Source organism: Sapajus apella, unplaced genomic scaffold, assembly GCF_009761245.1.
Source record: "Sapajus apella isolate SASKATOON/1434 unplaced genomic scaffold, GSC_monkey_1.0 scaffold1, whole genome shotgun sequence".
NCBI lineage: Eukaryota > Metazoa > Chordata > Mammalia > Primates > Cebidae > Sapajus > Sapajus apella.
In genome coordinates, this window is record NW_022436941.1 from 893,764 (window position 1) to 909,154 (window position 15,391).

General features: G+C 49.9%; 1 protein-coding gene and 1 long non-coding RNA gene across 3 annotated transcripts in view; one reads left to right on the forward strand and one right to left on the reverse strand.

The window, feature by feature from the left end:
* SPRY4 (sprouty RTK signaling antagonist 4) overlaps nt 1-7,366 on the reverse strand; it is a 15,280-nt gene extending 7,914 nt beyond the window's left edge. The window contains exon 1 of one of the 2 annotated variants that reach the window (XM_032241183.1): nt 7,118-7,366. The gene's annotated coding sequence lies outside the window, so the exon portion shown is untranslated. The other variant, XM_032241259.1, reaches the window with a different exon arrangement.
* An 84-nt stretch (nt 7,367-7,450) lies between these two features.
* Nucleotides 7,451-14,592, forward strand: LOC116525509. Its single transcript, XR_004257710.1, has 2 exons — nt 7,451-7,645; nt 14,143-14,592. It is a non-coding gene; the product is annotated as an uncharacterized LOC116525509 (long non-coding RNA).
* The last annotated feature ends 799 nt before the right edge of the window (nt 14,593-15,391 follow it).

Genomic DNA, 15,391 nt, shown 5'->3' on the forward strand with positions numbered 1-15,391 from the left:
GAAAGAAAGAAAGAAAGAAAGAAAGAAAGAAAGAAAAAGAAAAGAAACAAGTCCAGGCGCTTGTAATCCCAACATTTTGGAGGTTAAGGCAGGCGGATCACTTGAGGTCAGGAGTTTGAGACCAGCCTGACCAACAGGATAAAACCCCATCTCTACCAAAAATACAAATATTAGCTGGGCATGGTGGCAGGTGCCTGGAATCCCTGCTACTTGGGAGGCTGAGGCAGGAGAGTTGCTTGAACCCAGGAGGCAGAGGTTGCAGTGAGCCAACATCACACCGCTGCACTCTAGCCTGGGCGACAGAGCAAGGGAGGAAGGGATGAAAGGAGAAAGAAAAGAAAGAAAAAGAAAAACCGGGAGAGAAAGAGAGAGAAAAGAAAGAAAAAAGAAAAACCAGCCAGGCATGGTGGCTCACGCTTATAATCCCAGCACTTTGGGAGGCCGAGGTGGGTGGATCACCTGAGGTCAGCAGTTCAAGACCAGCCTGGCCAACATGGTGAAACCTCTTCTCTACTAAAAATACAAAAAGTAGCTGGGCATGGTGGCAGGTACCTGTAATCCCAGCTACTTGGGAGGCTGAGGCAGGAGAATCGCTTGAACCCAGGAGGCGGAGGTTGCAGTGAGCTGATATTGCGCCACTGTACTCCAGCCTGGGCAACAAGAGTGAAACTCCATCTCAACTTAAAAAAAAAGAAAAGAAAAAGAAAAAAACCGACTCTAAGTTGATCTGGAAGATCAATCTCTACTCACTGAGAAACACCCACCCTCTACTCTGAGCAACGCTGACAATCTTAAGTGCAGTTTAATATGTGCTCTCTGCTTCCCCTGCAAGGAAGGAAGAGATTTATAATATAAATAGGAGAGAGGAGGATTTGCCTCATTTAGGCAGTTTGGAAGAGACTGATGGCCAATTTGGAAGACACTGGACAGAGAAACAAAGCCAGCACTCCACTTAGCCAAGGAAGCACCTCTATCAAGTTTAGGTGGTACTCTTACAAATTGGCAGGAGGGAAGGGACTTTTACCTCCACTCAACCTTCTAATAATAATAAATAATAATTATGGAAGCAGCTAATATTTACGAAACATTTCTTGGTACCAGGCTCCATTCTAAGCCCTCAGCGATTTTATTTTCTCGTTTAATCCTCACCATACTTCCAAGACAGTACCCATTTTACAGAGGAAGAGATGGAAGCACAAAGGGTCATAGAGCTACCAAGTGATGAGAGCAGGATTTGAACCAAGACAGCAGAGGCTTCAGAGGCTGAAGTACTAACCATTCAGCCCTGATTTACAATGACTTGCAAAAGCCCTCCACAACCTCTGGGAATTTACAGAAAGGCATGAAGTACCGTCACTTTCACAACCATGGACCCCTCCAGCCCTCACGGATCATCATCAGAATATTCTGGGGTCTGCAATGCAACCATCAGGGAAGAAAAGCCTGAACCCCACGTAGGGGAATTGTCAGTGTGGAGCGTGAAGGCTGCAGGGGGTTTGTAATCTCTCTCATTGAAGGCTCTGAGCTCAAGTTCTCTTCACTCCCAATTCAGTGTTCTGTGCCATCACCCCGTTTTAAAAGTGGTTTCATTTTTAGTTTTCTCATAGTTGAATGAATCTCACTTGCAGGAGTTTATTACAAAGCAGTCTCCAAAAGGTAACCCTGGGGTGGAAAGGAATCTCTATTCCTCCCCATCTACATTGATGGGGCTCCCTGGCCCAGGTCTGTGAGGAGGGGAAGGAGCCAGGGCACAGAGAGTCCTAGGATACGGAATCAGTGGGATATCAAAAACCCCAGAGCACACAACCCTGTATTTGCTGCTTGGTGGGTCTGGGAGCCCAGAGCCAGCCAGTCTGACACTCACTGCATTTGTACCTGTGAGGAGGGGCTGAGCATCAGGCTGCAGACCGCTCAATACAGGCTGGCTGAAAAGAGTCAAGAGGTACATTAAATGTCCACACAATTAGTAGGATGCCTAATCCCACCCACCTTCACCCTCCCCTAGACTTATCCCAGGAAGGTGAGTTGAGAAATACTGGGAAAAACTGACAGTTGTACTTTGCAAGCTACAGGTCAGCTAATGACAAACTGGCAAGAGGCTGTGCATGATTAGGTAGCTTGAGCACTGCCCCATTCAGTCTCAGCGGGTTCTTTCAGTGAAGGTTGTTTAACCCTTTAAAAACTCAGAAGAAAGGTCTCTAGGCTGCCAGAGAGCCTGCCCACCAATATTGCTTGGTTCTTTGTGACAATATCCCAGTTTAGCTAATTAAGCTACAACTAAATGATGACTTATTGCTTTAAAAGGACTTTAAAAAGAAGGGGAGGGATGCTGAGGGAGGCGGAGGACTTGCCCCTCCCTATACCCTAGGAAGAAAGACAATCTGCTGAGAGTGGCCCCAGTGGGAGAATAGAGGAGCATTTGGGCAGCTGGATTTGCCTGCAAATCCTTCTTCCCTCCCCCACCTCCCTACCCTCAGCACCAGCACGAAGAAGTTCACCTCTGCCCATAATCTGTTAGAGACCCCAAAAGAAAACAGTTGCTTTTCATCACTGCATCCCATCACCAGTTATCAGTTCCCATCCCTCTTCTTCTCTTCCCTCTTTCACAATCAGTCAGCTGAGCTCCAAAGCCCCAGCACAGGAAGGGTGGGAATCTTGCTGGACTTCAGCTTTGGGCTATTTAATCAGCTTCAAATTTCTGCTTCACTGTATTACCCCCTTAATTGTCTGCTCAGATTCCCAGAAAGAAGGATTAGAAGTCAAGAGTCAGTAAAGAAGGAGTCAGAAGGAGCCTGTTAACCACTGGCATGGTTTGGGAACTACTGGCCAAGTCAAGATCTGGGTGGGACCAGAACCCTAGACCCCCCAGGGCAGGGCTTCCTCCCACAGACACTAAGATCTTATTATTTGTCTCCTTAACCTCCACCAAGAAATGAACTTACAATAATAGATTTTAGCTTACTCCTGGGACAGGAGCAGGAAATGACTTTCCCTTCCCCTAACCAGAAAAAGAAAGACCACTGACAAGGGAAACCACTCTTCTGCAAGTGGCCACCTGCCCCAAAGGGCCCCTTCCCTCCTCCGCTAGATCCAGCACATCTGTGCTCCCTCCCCTGTGCCCTTGCTTCCTTCACTGACTGGGGCCTGTCCTTGGAAAGAACAATCGTGATCACAGCTGAACTGTGGAGCCTCTTAAGCCCAGCCACATGTCCCGGATACATTCCCCAGCCTTGTCAGCTGTCCGGATCTGCAGGGTGGCCCCAAACCCCTGAGAGCCAAGAATACCCCGCCTCTTACATCATGCAACACCCCACACCTCCTGTGCAGGAAAGGGGCACCGTTAAAGCTAGGCCCTCCTCCTAGGAGCCCAGGAATCAAAATGAGCCTGGCCCTCATCCTGGCTGCTCACTAGCAGCTCTGCTGGCCCCTGGCCCCTTGGGAGGAGTTTGTTTTCTCTACTATAAAGATGGGGAAACTAAGGCCATGCTTAGCAGGTTTGCCTAATCACTCATCTGCTCTCTCCTGGCTCCTGGCTTGGTCTGGAAGGAGCAATACAGCTTTCCTTATGTTGTTCAATCACCTTCCTCTGGCTCTTTTCAAAGAGCAAAAATGTATTCTAACGAGTCACTGCTTTCTCCCCTCAGGGAGATATAGGTTGGCCATAAGATAGAACCTTCTCTGCTCCAGCCATTTTTCCCTTCCTCAAAAACTCGGTTGTGTCTACATACAAAACCCCAAATTTTCAACTTTATCTCCAAATTCAGAGGCCTGGGTGAGAATTCTTAGCCAGGCTGTCATCACAAGGGAACTGCTACCTAAGTAGAGGCCAGATGACAGACACTCTGGATTTAGAACCAAATTGAACACTACGATTCTCCAAGAAACACTGGACTTTTCTGAATAAAGAGGGAGGGCTCCTTCCTAGGCCTCCTTGGCACTAACACCCAGGCCCTAATTAACAGGATAGCCCAAGGATAGAAAAACGCTGTGGGGGCCCAGATCTGGGAGTTAGAAGTTGTCACACCTCGAGACTTTCAGCACTGGAAACTGGAATCCCCACATATGGTCCCAAAGTATTAAATCCCAGAGCAACACAGCTCAAAGGTCACTTCTGGAAGTATTAATGGGTTTTATTCCTCTCTTAATTTTTAAATCACTGATTTTCAAATTTTGCACTGAAAGGCTGCTTTCATTTATTATTCTTGAATGTCAGCCAAACCTCTGGGCACAGGTTTACCAAAGTCGGGGGCGTCATGGGTGTGAACTGGGCAGGACAGATTTCCAAAGAGCTACATCTCTTCTCCAATTCTGGGATGATGCAGATAAAAATGGCATCCGAAGCTGGGTGCGGTGGCTCACACCTGTATTACCAGCACTTTGGGAGGCTGAGGTGGGTGGATCACAGAGTCAGGAGTTCGAGACCAGCCAGCAATATGGTGAAACCCCGTCTCCAAAAAAAAAAAAAAAAAATGCACCCAAGGCCAGGCAGGGTGGCTCTTGCCTGTAACCCCAGCACTTTGGGAGGCCGAGGTGGGTGGATCATGAGGTCAGGAGCTCAAGATCAGCCTGGCCAACATGGTGAAACCCAGTCTCTACTAAAAATACAAAAAGTATCTGGGCTTGGTGGCGCACACCTGTAATTCCAGCTACTTGGGAGGCTGAGGCAGGAGAATCGTTAGACCCTGGTGGGTGGAGGTTGCAGTGAGCCAAGATTGCACCACTGCACTCCAGCCTGGGTGACAGAGCAAGACTCCGTCTCAAAAAAATAAATAAATAACAATTACATCCGTAAGCTCCAAATTTCCACTTGTCCATAGCCTCTGCCCTGCTATGTGTTCTGTCTCCTCCCACCAGCCCTAACTAAGGCTTTATAGTAAGATGTGGCCATTTCAGAGGGTGATCTGGAAAAGATCTTGGGGCTGGGCAGGAGGGCCAAGGGCAAGAGGCCATTTACACTCCACCAAAAGGGAGTGACTCTCATAACCAACAGATGCCTTTAAAGTCTCCTCACCATAGGTGACCAATATTTGTTCTCTGAGATTTCAGAAATATGCTACTAAAATCCCCACCCTACACCTGTACTGGCCACACGGCTCGGTTGGTAAGTGTGTGCGCTGTTCACCACATTAGGATTTGTCTGGAGCCTGGCAGCGCGTGAGGACCCTCCCAAGGGATAGGAAAGAGTAAATGTGATTTCACACTGGACATCTTCACTAGTTCTTTCCCACCCTTCTGGGAGACAGAGAGGGAGAGATAAAGGGAAATCTTTAACCTCAGACCTACCTTTTCTAGTCCTCCTGACATCCGCACTTTAAAAAAAAAAAAAAAAAGGCTGAAAATTTCAGAGACGTTTATGCTCCATTTGTGTGAAGATCTGGAGATCTCTGAACATTGTGAAATTCACCAGTGCAATATTGGGTAGGGCCTCAGGCCAGACCGAGCTCATTAAGAGATTGATAAACCCACAGTTCCCCAACTGCTCTGGGCCTTGTACCTTCCAGCTTTGAATCCCGAGAGGCTTGTCAGAGACGTTAGTGCTATGGTCAGCTACAGAGACAGACAAGTGCTTGCTCCCACCCCTCCGCAAGTTCTCTGGCCTCTAGAGTGTCTGGCCTCTCTCAAAATTGGAGAGAATCATGCCACTGATTAGGAGGCAGGAAAGAAGGGGCTGCCACTAGGTTTGGGCACCCCACTGTACACTCTTCTTTCCAGCACTAACCAAGCTGGGGGGTACCCGGAGCCTTGCTGCACCAGAAGGCGGCCTCCTGCCCTCACCGAGGCCTAGCAATATGGATGCCCCTCCAGCAGCTGGTGAAAGAGGCAGTCAGCAGCTCGCCCCTCTGCCTACCACCTAGTCCCTCCAGCCCATTTCGCCTCTCTTGTCCATCCCTTAGCCCTACAAGCCATGCAGCCATTTTCCGTCTCTCTTGCCTCTTCTGCCCACAACCCCCTGCCCCCAATCAAGGAGAATTGAGAAACCTTCTTGCACAAGAGCAGCTGGTGTCTAAATGCTTTTTGATCATCTGCATGGAAGGGGAACTGGGCACAGCCTTGGCCCCAGTGATGGAGCCAAGCTCCAGCTGCCCTGGCCAGCCAAACCCGCCCTCACCCTGCTCACTGTCCCCGGGGTCTTGGAGATTCAGAATTTTTCAGCACGTACCGTCTCTATCCTTCTCTCTTCTTTGTGATGTCAAGCTTGGTACCACCAAGAAGAAAGGAGGGAACGTAGGAGCCTTATCTCTCCTACGTTCGCAACCTATTCCTCCAGCTCCCACACACCTGGCGTTATGTAAACGCACCTTCAGCCCCCACCACAGCCCTAGCACGGCCTGGGGTCCCCGGGGCCTGGCACAACTTGGTGCCCGGGAATAGGGAGGTACAGGGTGGCCGAGGAGCCTCAGGCCCTACGGAGGCCAGGCAAGAAAACGGCAACTGCAAGGCAGTTGCACAGCATAAAATGCGGCAGCGGAGCAAAGGTCAGACGGCGAGGAACCGCCTCGCCAAGAAGAGGGAGCAGAAATGCCCAGTCCTGAGCCAGCCCCTCGCTGACCATCGAGGGAGAGGCAGAAGGGGAGGGAATCCAGTCCGTCACAGCTCCAAAGAGAAAGGAAAAATCTACGTCGAGCATAGGCCGCTGCGGCGGGCTGAGAGATACACGGCAAAGCTGGCACCGTGGGCACCGAGCTGGGAGGTGGGCGAGTCGCCCAGAGTGAGGGCGCCCCCCGACCCAAACGGTGGCTCCTGACCAAGCCCAGAGCCGCCCGTTCCAGCGCTCGAGGAGAGTAGTGGCAGAAGGAGGAAAGAGGCCAGGCCAGAGGCAAACTCCCGGGACACGCACGGGGCTTCCCGAGTCTCAGAGGGCGGGGAAGCCGGGCTTGGCAATGCCCAGGGGTCGGAAACGGCGGTGCCAGGCTGTGAACACCCCCGGCGCCGTGCCGGCCGGACCGAGGGCGTCAGGGAGCTGCGGCGCACCGCAGCGACTCAAGGAGGCGCAGGCTGAGGGAAGGAACACTGAGGCGCGCCTAGAAATAGCGCACCATTTGCCCCAGCCCAAGGGGGAGTCGCGTCGCGGCTCACACGGGGCAGTTTCAGATCCCAAAACCGGCCACGGACTTACTTTGAGGAGCTTCAGGGTCACAAGCATCGCCCCACGTCTGTGTAAATCCCGGAGCCGGAGCAGGTCAGCAGCCGCTGTACTCGCAGACGCCGGCCGGAGGAACCGGCAAGGCTCCCTGCGCTCCACAGCGCCAGCTCCGCGCTGTCAGCTCCGCTTGCTACCTCCGCGGCGATGTTGCAACCACTGCCTGGGAAAATGGCTTTTTTATGAATGGGAGGGAAGGGAGCTCCAGTGCGCACGCGCGTCTTTCGCGATTCTATGAATGGGTGGGCACAAGAGACCTGGAGCGCGCATGCGCTGCTCTCCTTTTTTTATGAATGGGGGGCGGGAAAAGATCTTAACCCGTGATTGCTGGGACTGGCTCTAGCTCTATCAGGAGCCGTCGCTCTTTTACAAAGAGGGGTGGAGGTTCCAGTGGAGATTGTTGTTGCTTTTTTTTTTTTTTTTTTTTTTGAATGGAGGGGGGGGGCGACTGCTGCAGCTGGGCCAGCTGCGCGGGCTGCACCCCCTCCCAGCCTGCGAGAGGAGGTAAAGGCCACCTTCACGCCACTGCGGGCCTGGGCTGGAACCGTCAGTGTCCCTGGGGGGCGGGGGGCACTGCGGCCTCCGGATCCACGGTTGAGAGCAGGGTGGGGGAGGACACACCTAGATCTGGGGATCTCTGCCCCCCGCAGGCAGTCAAAAGGGGGGACTGGAGGACCCCTGCTGGGGGCCTTCTCTTTCTCTAGACCAGTGACGCCAGTGGGGAGGGCTCTCGAAGCTGCGTTTACCAAAAATTAAGAAAATGTCCATCATCCATATCAAAGGGTGCAGTGGGGGTTGGTGAGTGAATCTGGTTCCTTTTCCTGAGGTTGAATCTCTTGTGAGTGCTGGCCGCCCCTCCCCCCACTTCTTGGGTGTAGACAGTGACTGGGCCCAGGCCTCTTCCGGCTCCAGTACCCCCCGGGGCGATTCTGGCAACTCAACCGGAGGAAGCCTGGCCCTCGCCTCCCAGCGTTCCCCCTGCCCCCCGCCCCAGTGTTATGTCCGCAGTGCCCGAGCGTCTGCCCGCCCTCTGCCGCCCTAGCTAGGTGTCCTCTCTCTGTCCCAGTCGGTTTCCCAGCCCTCACAGGACGCTGGCCTAAGGAGCCTCGGTCCACTGAAGGCCCATGGCCCTTTGCTGGTGTAGGCGCCTTTCCCGAATCTCCCAACCTCTCGCCAGCCTCCCCTCCGGGGAAGTGGGAACGGCTGAGAACTGGCCAGGTGGATGGGTGGAGCCGGCTGCGCCGAGGATGCTGCCGGGGTGGCCTCAGGATTAAATAACAGCAGGGCTCTTGAGCCGCAGAGGAAATGGAAATGGCTGGGGATCTTTTCTTTGCTGTTAATGATGGTGGCGTTGAGGGGCGGGGGTGAGGATCAGCTCAAGCTGGTGAAAAGAAAAGCCCCCGCCTAATGGCTTGACTCCAGGAAGGCGGGGAGCCCTCGCGGCTGGCTCTGCTCCTCCCTAGAACCGAGGAGCCTGTAGCCTCCGGGAAGTCCGGGGCAAGGGGTGGCTGTGATGCGTGGATAAGAGCAGGGTCTGGGCCGGGGCTTGGCCCTGAGTCCCCCGCAAGGTTTGTCTTGCCGCTGTTCTGGCCTCACCGGGAGATTGTGTGGCAGTCTTTTTCTTCCTACGCCACTATAGGATTGTGCTTGGCTGTTGTCAGAGGAACCAATGAAAGGCTCCCAGCTCAGGGCTGAGGTCTGGCCTAGGTCTGGGGCTGGAACTCTCGAGACAGGCAGCCCAGACCAAAACCCAAGGTCACCGAGTCCTAGTCTAAAATGCCTTCTCACCATTCGTACTCACCTCTCCGTGTACTTACCCAGCTCCTGAGGGCACAGCAGACTCTCCCTAGGGAACCTCAGCCTTCCTTTCAGGGGCAAGACCTTCCTCTAAGACCACGAGAACCCTTGCCCAGAACAATGGGTACAGCCCTCCAGACTTCCCTTTAGGGGTGATGAAGTTCAATATCACCCTCTCCATTTGTCAGCTGTAGAAACTGAGGCCAGGGGTCCTGCATTGGGTATATGGAAGAGCTAATAAATTGTAGCACTGATTTTCTAGGTCTTTGCAACCTGGCTCTACTTTGCTACCAACCCTTCCCAGCATCGCAGACCTAAAAACCTGCTTCTTGCATGTCATTTAAGCATTTTAAACAATGAAAGTTGAAGCAGTAATTTTCCAGCTGGTGCTCACCTATGGCCCTTGCTGAAACAATTAGAAGGATGGGAATAAATCTTAAATCTATGGCAGAAAAGGAGGATTGGAGGATCCGCGAGGAGATGGGTTGCTGTCCTGTTTTCTTTGTTAGAGAACTGTGCAAGAGACAGACAGGATTCCATTTCATAGTCTTTCTCAGCTTCCCTGAAAGAGGAGGCGAGGAGACCCCAGCCTGTGGTGTGGAGAAGGAGCTCCTAGTCTTGAGCTGGGAGGGGCCTCTGATGCTTAAGTACAGCGTGATTCAGAGTGTCTAGGGGGGGCTCTGGAGGTCATATTCTGGTTGTGCTTCAAACCTCAGCTGAGAAATGGTCTGGAGCAGCAGTTATGAAAAATTTATTCATTCATTCACTCACTTATTCATTGATAGATTCTGTAATGGGGCCTGCCCTGACTGCAGAGATTCAGTGGTGAGGGACAGACAGCCCTTCCTGCCCTTGTGAAGCTCACAGTCTTTTGAAAAGACTGACTGCAATGCAAGGTTGTAAGTGCTAGAAGGGAAATGAGCTTTCTCTGGGGTATGTTGCTTGGGGGCGAGGCGGGGGATGGTGGAAGAAGCTGATTCTGACTTGGTCATCAGGGAATGTCTCTGAAAGGGCGGCTTCTTGTTGTGAGTTGAGACCTGAAGACTGAGAAGTCAATCTTCGGGAAGACTGGAGAGACATCTCAGGCACAGGGAACATGGGTGGAGGCTGTGTGGGAAAAGCCTGGCATATTGGAGGCACTGACAGAAGGCGTCTGTGGCCACAGCTTTATGGGCGAGTTTGAAGTGACCCTGGTGAGGAATTCAGATGTCATCCTATTAAGGATTTTAAGCAAGGTCCAACACATTCTGATTTGTGTTTTAAACCTCTCCAGCAGCCCTGGGGCCACACTTTAGGGGATGAAGGGACAGAATGAAAGGTAGTTGGGGAATGCAAAGCATTTGCTCCATTGCAGGGTGAAGATATCATGTTCATTCCTTAGAACTGGGTGGCCGGTAGGCCTGTGCTGGATTTGTTTTTCTACTTTATCTGACTCTGTTTACTCCAAAGCTACTCAATGTCTTCCCCAGGTATAACTTTTCTGCTAGTGGCACGTCCCAACAACCTTGCATTCCTGCCAGTGCTAATGACAATCTTTTCCCCCCAACTCCAAAAAAAAGCATCCTCACTCCTACCAGCTTGTGGCCAGGGGAGTAGAGTGGGTTCAGTTCTGGGCTTTGTTCTTTTATTAATCGCTTAGCCTTGCTAGGACCTGGAAGATGAGTTAGTGGGATTGTGGAGAGGCAGGAATTCCAATTCACTGACAGTCACTTCTGGAGCACTTACTGTATGCCAGTCCTACATGCAACATGTTTTCATGAGTAAAATTGGTGACAGCCTGGGGCCCTTGAGAAGCTTCCCCAGAGCTCAGATGTACGGAATGCACACTCAGCCAGGCTGGGCTCAGTGGTAGAAGGCCAGGAAGCAGGAAAGAGCCTTGGGGACCCTGGTCCTTTGAGGAAGAGAGGATGTGTCAGTACAAGAGGTTAGAACTCTGTGCTGGCACTACCTCCTCAGTTTTCTGGTTCAGCGTTTCAGCTATTTCAGCTTTGGAGCTGGACAGCTTGAAAGACAGATGGACAGACACTGACCATAGATTGCTAGGGATTAAATCCTCCCCTTGCAAGCTCCATAGTCTCGGACAAGTTATTCAAACTTTATGTGCCTCAGTTTCCCCCTCTACAATATGAAAACTGATAGTAGTACTTACCACAAAGGATTGAGTGGAGCTGTAATGGAGTATTGAACATAGAGCACTTAGAACAGTGTGCGAGCCAGGCACATGGCTCATGCCTGTAATTCCAGTGCTTTGGGAGGCAGGAGGATCAGCTGAGCGTAGGAGTGCAAGACCAGCCTGCGCAGTGTAAGGAGACCACCCCCACAATCTCTACAGGAAAAAAAAAAAGCTGGGTGTGGTAGTACATGCCTGTGGTCCTAGCTACTCAGGAAGCTAAAGTGGGAGGATAGCTTGAGCCAGGGAGGTTGGAGCTGCAGTAAGCTGTGATTGAGCTAGTACACACTAGATGATTATTCAACACACGCAGCTGTTTTGATGCAAAGAATTAGTTAGAATTTCAAGAGGAGCTCATTTATCTGGATGCATTAAGAACTCGGAGAAAAGCAATCAAAAAATTGTTAAAGTTGTCTTCATTAATAAGAAGTTAAGGTTTATCACAGTGGCTCATGTCTGTAATCCCAGCACTTTTGAGATGCCGAGGCAGGTGGATCCTGAGGTCAGGAGTTCGAGTCCAGACTGGCCAACATGGTGACACCCATCTCTACTAAAAATACAAAAATTAGCCGGGTGCGGTGGCTCAAGCCTGTAATCCCAGCACTTTGGGAGGCCGAGGCAGGTGGATCAAGAGATCAAGAGATTGAGACCATCCTGGTCAACATGATGAAACCCCATCTCTACTAAAAATACAAAACATTAGCTGGGCATAGTGGTGCGTGCCTGTAATCCCAGCTACTCAGGAGGTTGAGGCAGGAGAATTGCCTGAACCCAGGAGGCGGAGGTTGCGGTGAGCCGAGATCGCGCCATTGCACTCCAGCCTGGGTAACAAGAGTGAAACTCTGTCTAAAAAAAAAAAAAAAAAAGATTGATGAAAAATCACTGGATGTTTTTAGGCAGGGGACCAATATGAGCTGATTTCCACTAAGATTTAAAAGAGATTTTATATATATATATATAAAATTAAGGACTTAGCACAGAGCCTGGCACAGAATGATGATCAGTGTGTGTTAGTTGCTGCTGCTGTTATTATTGTTATTATCGATGCCCTTAAAGAGCCTAAGGATTTACATCCTCTTTAAGGATAGGAAGCCAAGGCATAGAGCCATTACCATCCACGTGTAAAGTCAATCAAATCAGAGAACAGGATGCAGATTTTGTTAATCAAAGGAAGTGCTTTTGGTCCTTTTCTCAAGTGTGAATTTTAAAGCAGAGGGTTTTCTCTATGGTTAGCAATTGTCTGGAACCAACTAAACTCCTTCAGCCCCACTTTGCCAAAATGCCAGGAGCACAGTCACTTAGGTGTCATTGCTTATGGCTCTAGCCATGATTTAGGACGCTTGGAAAGGCTCCTGATTGATTGTTCGATCCAGCTGCCTTTGCTCTGGGTCTGATGGGCCCAGATGGGGAGGGACTCCTTGTCCTCCACCTTGAGTGCCTGCTGGGTTTGCTGGGATGCCTGGCCAATCGGCCACCTCTGACTTGGAGGCTTTCCCACCATGTTCATGTCATTAAAAGCCCAGGGGCTGTTTTTATGTTTCAGAGAGGTCCTTGAAGGAAGCTGCCCTTCATTCTCTCTGACACAGAGAAATGGAAAGTGAATAAATGTGAATGGGCTAGGCACAGTGGCTCACACCTGCAATCCCAGAACTTTGGGAGGCATAGGTGGGAAGATCGCTTAAGCCCAGGGGTTCAAGACCATCCTGGACAACATAGCGACACCTTGTCTCTACAAAAAAAAAATTTGAATTGAAAAATATATATGTGAATGAATGAATGCAAGTTGTGTAATGAAACTGGGAAAAGCTCTTTGGGTATATAGTACTTGTTTCTGGACAAAGTACACCTGGTGAGGATTTTTCATTCCTTCATTCATCAGTACTTACTGAGCTTCTGCTAGGTGCCAGCCACTGTATAGCAGTGAGCAAAAAGGTGCCATTTTCACCCTCATGGGGCTTCCAATCTAGTGGGACATACATTCATCAAATAATTGCACAGATATAGTCAGGTGTGCTGGTTTGGTTCACACTTCTAACCCCAGCACTTTAGGACTAGCCTGGGCAATATAGCAAGACCCCATTTCTACAAAAAATTAAAAAATTAGCCAGGTGTGGTGGTGCATGCCTGTAGTCCCACCTACTTGGGAGACTGAAGCAGGGGGATCCCTTGAGCCCGAGAGCTCATGGCTGCAGTGAACCATGATTATACTACTGCACTCCAGCCTAGGTGACAGAGCAAGAGCTTGTCTCTCTAAAAAAAAAAAAAATTGACCAGGCAAGGTGGCTCACACTTGTAATCCCAGCACTTTGGGAGGCCGAGTGGGCAGATCACCTGAGGTCGGGAGTTCAAGACCAGCCTGACCAACATGGCGAAACACCGTCTCTACTAAAAATACAAAATTAGCTGGGCGTGGTGGCGCACGCCTGTAATCCCAGCTACTCGGGAGTCTGAGGCAGGAGAATCTCTCGAACCCAGGAGGCAGACTTTGTGGTGAGCCGAGATCATGCCATTGCACTCCAGCCTGGGCAACAAGAACGAAACTCCGACTCAAAAAAAAAAAAGTAAAATTAATTGCATAAATATAAGTAGAAAATGATAACAGCAATAAAGGTATATAATGAGGACAGAGTTTGGAAAAGTTTCTCTAGTAAGAGACATTTCAGCTCAGAGCTAAAAGAAGAGTGGTGGTAGTGGGGCTTGAAGGGTGGAGTGAGAAGTATTCCAGGCAGAAGACAGCATGTGCAAAGGTCTTGAGGCTGGAGGGAACATGGTAAATCGATGGCAGTGCAAAAAGACCAGTGTGACTACAGGACTGAAAATGAGGTGGACCCTGGTCTCAGGAAGAGCTAGAAATGTGGGGGACAGGGCCCATGCTGAGGACAGATCACAAAAGGCTTTGGAGGCGCTCTCAAGGATCTATACTTTTATGCTTCTCAAGGACAATGGGATGCTCTTAAAGGACTTGAAGCCGTGGAGATGTGTGTGTGAATATTTGTGTTAGTGGGTAACAAGATCTAATCTGCATTTTGAAAAGCTCATTCTGGCCACAGAGAGAAGAAAGGATTGCAAGGACTACAATGGGTTCTGGGAATTGCCCATCCCCACGCTGCCCCTTCAGTTCCAGGAGTGATAATGGAGCCCTGGTGTTCCTGGTTCCAGGGCGCTGCGCCATCCCTGTAGTTTCCCTACACTCTGCAAAGTGTGCCTATGTTTGCAAATAATTTCTCAACTCTCCTCAAATGACCACATTTGTTCTGCTTGACTTTATAGAGAAATTATATCAGCTGGATAAATCGGAGGAAAGTTTAGCAGTCATTTAACCTAACTCCTTTGTTTTGCTTGTTATACATGTGGATGACTGGATTTTGTTTCCTAGCAAGTTGGACAAGCTTTGTCTTTTCACTACAGAGCAGTCCATTTCAGTTTGCTTGTATTAATATGAGTATTGTAAATTATTAAATTAGTCAGATTTCTTTCTATTTTATTTTCTTATCTTTGTCCTGGTATTTATTTTTGTGTTTCCTTCTGCTTTCTGGTCTTCTTATGGATTGGCTTTTTTTTTTTTTTTTTTTTAAATCATCTCTTTTTTTTCCACTGATTGCCTAGGAAGTTACAGTCTCTCCATCTATTCTTTTAGTGGATCCTCTAGATATTTAAAAGTTAATCATAGGCTGGGTGCGGTGGCTCATGCCTGTAATCCCAGCACCTTGGGAGGCCAAAGTGGGTGGATCACTTGAGGTCAGGAGTTCGAGACCAGCCCAGCCAACATGATGAAAGCCTGTCTCTTAAACAACAGAAATGTATTTTCTCACCATTTTGGAGGCGAGAAGTCGGAGATCCAGGTGTTGACAGGGTTGGTGTCTTCTGAGACTGCATCTTGGCTTGGGAGATGGCTGCCTTCTCCTGTGTCATCACATGGGCTCCCCTTGCTCTGTGGCCTAATTTCCTCTTGTTACTATTAGAATACTGGTCATACTGGGTTAGGGCTCACCCTGGTGACCTCATTTTAACATAATTACCTCTTTAAGGATCTGCCTCCAATATAGTCCTATTCTGAGGTGGAGATGCTAGAACTTCAACATACGAATTTGGGGGGAATGCAGTTCAGCTGTAACAGGACACAAGAAGCAGAGACTGAGAGGGGAGTGGGGAGGATGACAGAAAAGGGGAGTCTCCCTGAGAAGCTGAAGGAGGAGAAAGGTGCTGGGGAGGGACATCAAGTGTTCAGTTGTTGTAGAGAGGTCGTGAGGGGGACAATGGAGGAAAGAGGGGCTTAACAGTGG